This window comes from Strix aluco, chromosome 1 (assembly GCF_031877795.1).
Source record: "Strix aluco isolate bStrAlu1 chromosome 1, bStrAlu1.hap1, whole genome shotgun sequence".
NCBI classification, from domain to species: domain Eukaryota; kingdom Metazoa; phylum Chordata; class Aves; order Strigiformes; family Strigidae; genus Strix; species Strix aluco.
In genome coordinates, this window is record NC_133931.1 from 163,160,075 (window position 1) to 163,169,701 (window position 9,627).

General features: G+C 42.5%; 1 protein-coding gene across 5 annotated transcripts in view; it reads right to left on the minus strand.

Moving 5' to 3' along the window:
- RALA (RAS like proto-oncogene A) overlaps positions 1–9,627 on the minus strand; it is a 29,549-nt gene extending 19,922 nt beyond the window's left edge. The window contains exons 1-4 of one of the 5 annotated variants that reach the window (XM_074843422.1): positions 9,510–9,525; positions 4,118–4,195; positions 2,146–2,251; positions 343–431 (exon numbers count right to left, since the gene is read on the minus strand). The gene's annotated coding sequence lies outside the window, so the exon portion shown is untranslated. Of the gene's footprint in view, positions 1–342; positions 432–2,145; positions 2,252–4,117; positions 4,196–8,097; positions 8,546–8,608; positions 8,865–9,509 lie in introns of those variants that run through there. The other 4 variants (XM_074843413.1, XM_074843430.1, XM_074843447.1 and 1 more) reach the window with 4 other exon arrangements.

Genomic DNA, 9,627 nt, shown 5'->3' on the forward strand with positions numbered 1-9,627 from the left:
AGCACAGACAGAATGAACACAGAAGCCTTGTTTGAATAACGCTCCTATGAAATTCTTGACATAGAAAAAGTTTAAGCTTTCAAATAAAGCGTTTTCAAGGCAGGTACTGCCTTCTTCTGTGTGGTCAGTGCCTAGCTGGATGAAGTTTCAACAGAAGCAGAGTAGGAATACCAAAATACACTATCCTTCACATTTTATTAATTGGCTTCTGGCAATGAAGGATGCAGGGAACAAGTGCTCCAGCAGGTGCAAGCACATTTATGTCAAAGGCCACAGCAAAAATGGTGCAAACACACAGGACCGAACACAGGCCATTAGCAAGAGACACCAAAAAGCTGGTACCCCTAAATTCTCCATCTCCTCTTCACAAATACAGGCAAGCGTTCTCCCTCTCCACAGGCAGACTGCATCAATACACCAGCAAATGGAACCTAATAAAATAGGAGCATGTTGGATTTTGCATTTCAAAAAATTCCTTTTATTCCTCTAAGGAATCATCCAGCTGTAGCAAATAAATTTCATTAGTGAAATCTGACTTGGCAAAGTAAGCTACTTCATTCATTTTATGACTTTGCCATCTGTTTTACCACCCAATTACAGAAGCATAAGTACTCTTTTGTAGTGTTATTGCAAGAGCTTTACTTTTGTAGCCATTTTTGTTCCGGTAACTTCTCCTGTTTACATTCTATGCAGTGTAAATTGCTCCTTCTAAAATCCTAATCATTTTTCTGTTTAATTCAGGGGAAGAGGATTTCATATGCGTGACTCACTGAATGAGACTGTTTTGCAAATACACAAAGACTTGTAATTAACCTTTTGAGTAGGTGATTCAAGGACACAAGTGGTTATAGACCTGACGTTGCATGGTAATACAGCATCCATGAAGTTGAAACACTCTTTAGTCTGATCCTTCCCCATTTTTTGATGCCCTTTATCCTAAAGCTATTAGATCTATGGTTTGAAAAATTGGTAGAGTCAATCCAGTAGACCTAAAAGACCCAATCAGGCAATTAATTGTCTTTTAGTTCAATATATGCTTGTCAATCATATGATACATGGTAGAGTTTCACGGCTATTTCACATATGGGCAGAAAACATGCAGTGGCTAGAAACAGATGGCATTCAGTTCATGAACTTAGTATGAAATCATTAATATGCAGGTCAATTTATCAATTTCCACATTAAGTGCCAGTGCAAGGTGGTTTTAATCTCGTCCTGGTTAAAATACTAATCAGACTCTTGTTGCAGTACCACAGAAGACATTTCCAAGTTAAATGTTCTCAAATTGTAAAGTAGTAACTTTTAAAAAGAGGCTTTTGTTCCTATATGAATTCTTAAGCTCTTATTACGCACATGGTAATTCAGAACATTGCAGAACTGTTACATGACTAACAACAATGTAAGTGTGCAAGTTTTATGTTTTAACAGAACAAGCTATCTAAAAAAATTTTTTTTATATGACAATGTATGTGAAAATCATGGATCTATTTCTGAACACAGAAGCAAGCATAACATTCATTTTAGGCTATCTGGGTAACTGAGTGAAGCAGCTATCAAAAACTTCTGATAAATAACCTAAAAAAATAGTTTTGTAATCACACTCCAAAGGCAAGGAGTCTTGGAAAAGGCCCCGTTAAGGATGGTACACTATTGCACATCTCTAGATGGGCCTCAAGCGTGTCTCTTCCTGTGGCCAGACACGCAACGCAAAAGCTAAAGGCATTCCAGCAGTGGTCACAGACCAAATCCGTTTATTTTAAAGGTCAGTCTCCCCAGGGAAGAACCACTATAGAAGTCTGTCTATGGTGAAATCTGGTATCTTTATCAACATTTAATTGATTTAATTCTACACATGTTGCAACGCTAAACACTACTAAGTGTGAGCTGTATTCCTTTCTGTACACATGAACTTTTAAATTCCTGTGAGAAGTATGTGACCTAATACCTTTTCAATGTTGCATGGTGTAATATAGGATTTCCTCTGGCCTACAAAACCTTCACTACTGCTGACTTATGAAAACATTTTACTTCCAGCTGGTCACTTGCATGATTTCAATTCAGCTGTGGTACTTCTCATCACATCAGTTCTCCAGAGTCAAAAGCTAACTTTACAGCTTTTTTCCTTGAGAGGTTTATTTCTTTTACCTTAATACACACACAGTCCAAGTCCTGCATAAAGTCTGGAAAAGTTAGCGTTGTTAAAACCCATTCCAGTTGTTCACAGATAATGGTCAGCATGAAAGATCTTAGTCTGTTGAGAAACAGAAATTATGTTCCTGAAAATCTCTCCTTCAAACTACTGACAATCCAAGAATAACTATGCCATCCTGGGTTAGTTATGACCATGTCAGTATTTTATCATATTGTATTTCACTGTTTGTATTATATTAAAAAAAATCTCCTAGTATTTGGCTACAAGATAGTTTCTGCTTCAGTTTCTCCTACAGAATTACTTTTCCCCTTCATATCCGTAAAAAAAGTCTTACCTCCTAAAACTGTAGTAAAACCTATTAGAAAGATTACAATATAAAACTTTGCTCCTCAAGCAATGGATGGCCTTCTTCAAATTTTCCAAACCACACTTAAGATCATTAGAAGTAATTTGCTTGTGCAGTGCTCTTCAAAACACTCCAGCCTGAAGGAAGTCACTTAAACTATACACGTTGTACACAGTCTCAGTTCTAACTCATACACCTTGTAGAGAAAAATGCTTTTGTTAGATTATTTCATTCCTCTGTTTTGACTACAAGAGCTAAAGCTCAACCTTTGCAAGACACAAAATGCAACAGATATAGGTTAACCTTCATTTAATGTTAAGAAAAAGATGCTCTTCTACTAAAAAAGTTCAACGTGTGCCAAACCAAGTTGCCTAAAAAGATCAATCTTTCCAATAAGATCCAATGAAAACCTTTAAAGAGACAGGACGGTAAAGAAGTTTCTCAAAATAAAAATCAGGACCTTCTGAGGTTTTTGAATGATTCCAAAAGCAAACATTTCATATCTCACTCTTTGGTTCTTGGGCAAAGAGGAGTTGAAAAATTCTAGCATTCTGGTGAGCAGCTGTACTATAAGACCTTTCTTTTAAGTGTAATTGTAACTGTAAGCCTATCAGTAAAACTAATAACTACGTGCCCAAAGTTAGCGATTGACAGGGAGCCAGTTGCATGCGAGTAGGCATACAGGCTTTCCTAAAACATTTTGTGGATCAGCTACTGACCTCTTGAAGAACACCCTCAATCTACAGATTATAACCTCCTTAGCTCTGAACACAGGAAATAGCAGCTGGCAATGCCTGCAATAGGATTTCTTAACAAAACAGGGAGACATTAAAGATGTGCAATATATATTGGTTAAAAGCAAGTATTTTCTCCTTCCAGCAGTAGTGGAAGGGTAAAAAGTTGAGATCATGACTTAAGATCCAAGTTATTATCAAAACAAGATGTAAGGAGGAGGTCTGAGATGTAGCTTGGATTAAGATCTAGAATTTAACTCCTCTAAATCCAAAAGGCAATAACTCCTGCTTAACCATTGTTACACAGCCACACCTGAGAAGTTCTTCCCAGAAAGGACACTACACCTGGAAAACCCACTTGGTTAACTTCACCCTTTTGAGTATTTCTGAAACAAATGCACCTCTTTTTTTTAAATTAATTGTTCTAAAAACAAGTCCTTTATGTTGCACTATACAGAAATAAAGCAAGTACTGACACAAACCAAATTAATACTTCAAACTAGCAGCTTTCTTGTTGTTCTTTATCACAGTCTTAATTTTTCATTATAGTTCTTATCACAGTCTTCATTAAACAGGGAAAAATAATCAAGTACCAGCATTTGATGCATCTCAAGTTAGTGGGTATCTTCCTACTGGGCTACTCCCAACATGTTGCAGACCACACTGAATTTGATTATGAAAGTTACACGTAGTCATCTTTTCTTCCTTGAAACACCACTTAATAACATTTTAGAGGATGAACTTGCTTAACAGAAAGCAGTTCCTGATATTTAGCCTAATGCATCTGCTCTTTAAATTCTGATTGACAATACTGGACTCTATAGAGAAGGAATCCAGAATACAGTGTTATCTTTCTAGGTTAAGCTTTCCTGTTTTATTGTATACCTTACTTCCAGTGCGTATGACTGAACTGGAATCTCAACGTCATCATGTCTGATCAGCAGTAGACAAAAAATACACAACCTAGACCATGAAGGAGAGATGCTTTAACAAATCGTACTCATACAGAGCAGTCCTGCATCACTGACTTCACAACATGAACTATATCAATGTAAACCAAATTTCATGTTCATTTTCAAATCAGTGACAGCTTCAAAAATGCAAGCGTATAAGAAGTCAGAGAATTCAAGTTGCAGTAAGGTGTACTGAGCTATCAGTCATGAGCATATAGGACCCGTCACTGAAGCATTGCAACGAACTCTTACTTTGGATATTGTTAAATATAAATTTTGACCTCACAGAAACAAGTTGTTAAGAGCGTGAGATTTAAAATGTTATTTCTTAAAATACAAGAGTTCTGAGGATTGGAATGAAGATTTATTTGCATGTTAACCTCCTTTGTAGTGTAACAGTTGGACTAGATGATCTTCAAGGTCTTTTCAACCTAGATGATTCTGTGATTCTGTGAAAGGTGGGATCAATTCAGGTGGTTAAGCGTGTAAAAACTTTATGATAGTGGTGTCATACCAAAATAGCTCTTTCACACAATGACCACTTTAAATCAGTCTATGATTTTGCTTACTTTGATCCCCATGGGTAACAGTGACAGACAGTTAAGGATGAGCCTCCACCAGCCTTGCTTTGAGTAGGGCCTTTGGGTCCGAGTATTCAAACACCTTCCATGGTGTGACCTCACTGGTCAAGGGTGGGTTTTGTGACTGACACAGCACACCTGCAGAAGTCTGTAACATTAATATTGTTTTCCTGTCTGTAAAGTGTCTTATTTTGAGGTCTGAAATAAATCCCACTGGGGAAAGTGTTGCAGGAACTAACTACTTCCATACTAAAAGCCCTTTCAGGAAACACCACAGCTGTAGTAGCAGGATTACAGTGGCACAGCCCTGAAATGACGGATTAGCTTTACTCTGCGCTGCCTGATGGGCTTGAATGGGAGTGCTAGCAAAGAGAAGGACTACACCACGCAGACCTGGCTTTTAACGTTCTTCACAGAAGTTTCATGTCTGGGAGACTTCCATATTTACTGCACACTCTCTAATTTGACGGAAACATTTCTGCCTGCCTATATGTGGGTGTTCTACATAAGCAGTCTCAGACTGCTGGAGACAAAGATCGGAGTTAAAGATCAAGTCTAACAGTGGCACAGAAGGGTATTAAGTTAGCATTTCAGAGAGTAAAATGAAACAGGTACCAAGGCCTGAATGCATGGCTGATCCCTGCTGCCTACCGACTAAGCACAGGTGCCAAGCTCCTTTGCAAAATCATATTTTCCATAATTTGCAGAAATACTTGTTTGGTCATACAGTGTATTTACATGCCATTTTTAAATGAAACCTTCTGGGCCACTGCACCAGATATTCCCACACTCTTGCATCAAATGATGCTGTAAACTTACTGTTATAGAGACAAATACAATACATTAAACGAACTGTACTGGTAGGAATTCGATGTATATTGTAATTGCATGAACTAAGGAGCCAATATCACAAAATAAGCATCATCAATTCCACTAAAGTAATGGTTGCAGAGTTACTATGCAACAAACTCTCTTTATATCTCTTGTTTGTGCTACCTTCTTTGCATTCTTGGCTCCTCTCCACATTAGCATTATAAACTGATCACAGCGTCGCTTATTTTGAACTCTCTATAGTAACTGTCTTTCTCATTACATTTCTATGTTGTCTAACCTCTCCTACACACCTCTTTCTCCATTTTTTCCCTCTGTGCCCAGCCTGGACACTTCAATGTTGCCAATCTATTGCCCCAAAGGTGCTGGGGATTTTGACAGACACAAAACTAATCCTAAACAAAACACTGGCAGTAAAGACTAAGCCACCCTCTAGGCAAAGGCAATCAATTCTCTCATCAGGTCATTCTAAGGCAGCATTACTTAACCTATACTACATTTCCTTCCAACTTGCTCCCACTCCTAAATCCAGTACTGTTTTTTCATAGGAATTTCAGAATTTTTTTTTTTTTTTTGCTACTATGTAGAGCTCTTAAGACTCAGAGTATAAACCTAACCTGATGGTTGTGGGTTGCATATCTACCAAAGAGATTCAAAAGGCCCACTGTCAAATCCTTGGTTGGTAAGTGCTCACTCTGACTCACAATAGTTAAGAAAACATGACAAGAAGCAAAACAGGATTTAATAACCCCCCGGTCTGTCTGCAAGGCACATTTGCTAAAGTGACTCTAAGTTCTTTACATCCACAAGGACTACAAATCATTTCAGATTCTGCGGACAGTAGGACTTACCAATAACATTTTAGAACTACCTTGAGAGCTGGTTTTAAGTACTGCAGCAGTCTAATAACATATAACCATTTCTTCCCTACTTAGTAACATATGAAATGTAAAACATTTTGCAGAATGTTCAGTGGATGTACAGTAATTATACCAACTGTTCTGTTTTCTTGGTTCCTCCCATCAATTCTTTGTCAGGTAGGAGACTTAAAACAGTTGTCCCATAATTGTGTGTGTGATGTGGGCAGGCTATATGTTCACAAGAATACTGTCACTAGCCTACCAAACTACCTTGTTCACTTAAATAGATTTCCATTTAGATGCAAAGTAATTTCAATAGCTTGGAGCCGTTAGAAGTTTACTGGAAGCTGGCTGTAAGAACTCTCAAGAGGGTGGGGAGTTCCCTGTCCAGAACAGGGGATCAGCAACCTATTCCCAGGACCACTCTATCCTATAGCACTTGCTAGGGTGGCAAACAAAGCTAATCAAAATTAAAAGATCTTTCTCATATAATTATTTCTTCTTCAATTGTGAAACTGCAAGGAAAATAATGCCGCTATTAGCCAAAATGCAGTTGCCTAAACAACTTTTTATGTAATAAGACACTGTACCTACGTTATTTTTTGACACCAGAGACTGCCTTACATCCTTACATCAGTTTCTAAGACACTAACATCCTTCGCCTCAGCAATTATTTTCTTCCAAGTCAGATACATTTGAAATTTAACAGGAGTAAAAGCTCATCTTAGACAGTGCACCTCTGTTTCAGGGTAATCCCTTAGAAAAAGAATACACAGGGATGTCAGTGCGCGACTTAACCGAGTTTAAGAATACAACTGTTCTCGCAGAAGTCAGTCTGAATACAGAAGACACATGGACCACCGCAAAGTCTCCAGCAACACTTATTTAAGGGTCTTGTGTTCCTCCTCAGTTGCTTTTAGCCAGCACTGCCTTATCCTCACAGCCACATCTCTCCCTGCCCCGCCTTCCCACTTCCCCCAGCCCAATAGCCTACTATTTCTATGGGTTATGTAAAGAGTACGTGCCCACAGGTGACACAGATTACAACAAATGCACAGCTAGGAGACATTCTAGCTTTCCCTTTCATGGCTAAAGCCTCTCCTTAAGGTCTAAAAAAAAAATAAAAAGAAGACACATTATTTAACATTGCCAAAGTGCATGCAACTCAAAATACTTCACCTTAATTGTTATATTTTTTCCCTTCCTCAAATTCAGAAGAACATGACAAAGCAAAGACTGAGATCAAGGAATCTGCAATAGTAAAGGAGTACATTCACTAGTATCACAGCTTGTTTAACCCCACAGCTGACCTCTCACTGAAGACTCTTCTTGATCTTTTTGTGCAACAGTATGTCACATTCTCCCATTTTTACAGAAAAGAGGAAAAGGGTAAAACATCGCTAGCACTGGCAATCCCTATAACGTCTACCATTTGGAGGCTTCTGCAAAAAATGTTTGACAAGCTGTCTCACAAGCATAGACTGAAGGGTTTAAGTCTACATCAGATATTTACATATCACACTGTTGTTCTTCATTCTATTAAGAATGCTCACAATTTCCCAGGATTTAAATGTTGAGGTACGGGCTATTAGATTAATAAATCCGCTGAAGAGGATATGTAAGAATCCAGTTATACTCACTATTAATTATCCTGATAACTAATTGAATGCCAGCATCTTCTCCCAGTCCATGCAGCCACTCTCCCAGGACTTTCAAATCAGTTAAACTTTCATCGGAAAAGACAAAGAACGGCCGATAGCTTTTCATGCAGACCTCTCCATAACCTCCCTCCAGACCCCGACAGGCCAGCAGCGGTATGGATCGCTTCCACGTGCAGAGGTGTAATGGTCTGCACTGCAGAATGCAAAGGCTCTTTCCAATGAGAGTTAGAAACGCAAGCTTGAAACAAAACATCAGGGTCGTTTTGAGTCTGAAAATAGACATTTTGGCAGTCTTTCTGCCAGGGCAGTTCAGCGATGCTACAAGGCAGGCACACACAGGCCATACACAGCAATCTCCCTCCAGGTGACTCTTGGGATAACTACGGCCCACTTACATCTTCATTCCAAAAGAGACTCAATTAAGGGGAAGGAGCCGAAGCTGTCAGCTTCCATTTGAAAGAAACCCAAAAGCAAACACCAAATTATTTACCTAAGCCAATAGGTGAGCGCTGAAAGGTTCTTTTATTTGGAGAACTTAACAGGCATACTTTGTACTTCTTCCTTTTGTTGCGGGCAAGCGGCACAAGCTATAGTTAGCCAGCAACGCCTATAAACGCGTAGCACCACTACAGAAAGAACAGCAGACGAAAGCGAGCAGCAATTAAACGTTACCGAAACGCTGCTCTTACTCATCCCCCAGCCGCACGGCGCACACCCAGGCACCACCGAGCCTCCGGCGGCTCCGGTACCCAGCCGCCGACACGCCGCCGCGGCAGCCGCTCGGCCCGGCCCGGCGGCCAGACCCCCGGCTCCCTCCCTCCCCCGCCGGCCCCGGGGCGCGGCCCCTTTGTTCGGGGTGAAGGCGCTGCCGCGCCGCGCTCCGCCCTCCGCAGGTGCGGGCGTTGGCCGCGGTCGCCCCGGGGCCGCCGCACCTGCCTCACGCCGCCGCCTCTCCCGCCGCCCCCCTCCCCGCTCCCCTCAGCGCCCGGGCGGGCAGCGGCAGGCCCGGGGCGGGAGGTCCCCAAGGTCGACGCCCGTCACCTTCAGGGAGCGACCGGCCACCGGGCCCCTCACGGGAGGCTCCGGGCCCCGCCCGCCTCCCCCCACACGCCGGGGTGGGGCCGGCAGACACAAGCCACCGGCCAGGGGCGGCGGGGCGGCAGCCGCGCCCCAACGCCGACCCCCCACCCTCGGGCGGGGGAGAGCGGCGGCCGCGGGGAGCCCCCTCCTTCCCTTCCTTCCTTCCTTCTCCCTCCCGCACCGGAGCGCTCCCCCGGCGGCGGGCGGGGAGAGGCCCCGGCGCTCTCCCCCTCCCCAGCACCGGTGGCGCGGCGCCAAGCGGCTCCCCCCGGGCCGTGCCGGGCTCTCCCCCCGCGCCGCCCCCGCCTCACCTGGGCCGGCGGGGCGCGCTCCGCTGCCCGCCGGAGGCGCGAGTGGGGAGGGCGGGGCGGCCGCGCTGAGGGAGCCCTGGTGCCGCCTGGCGCCGCCCCCGCGCGCGGAGCCGCCGGC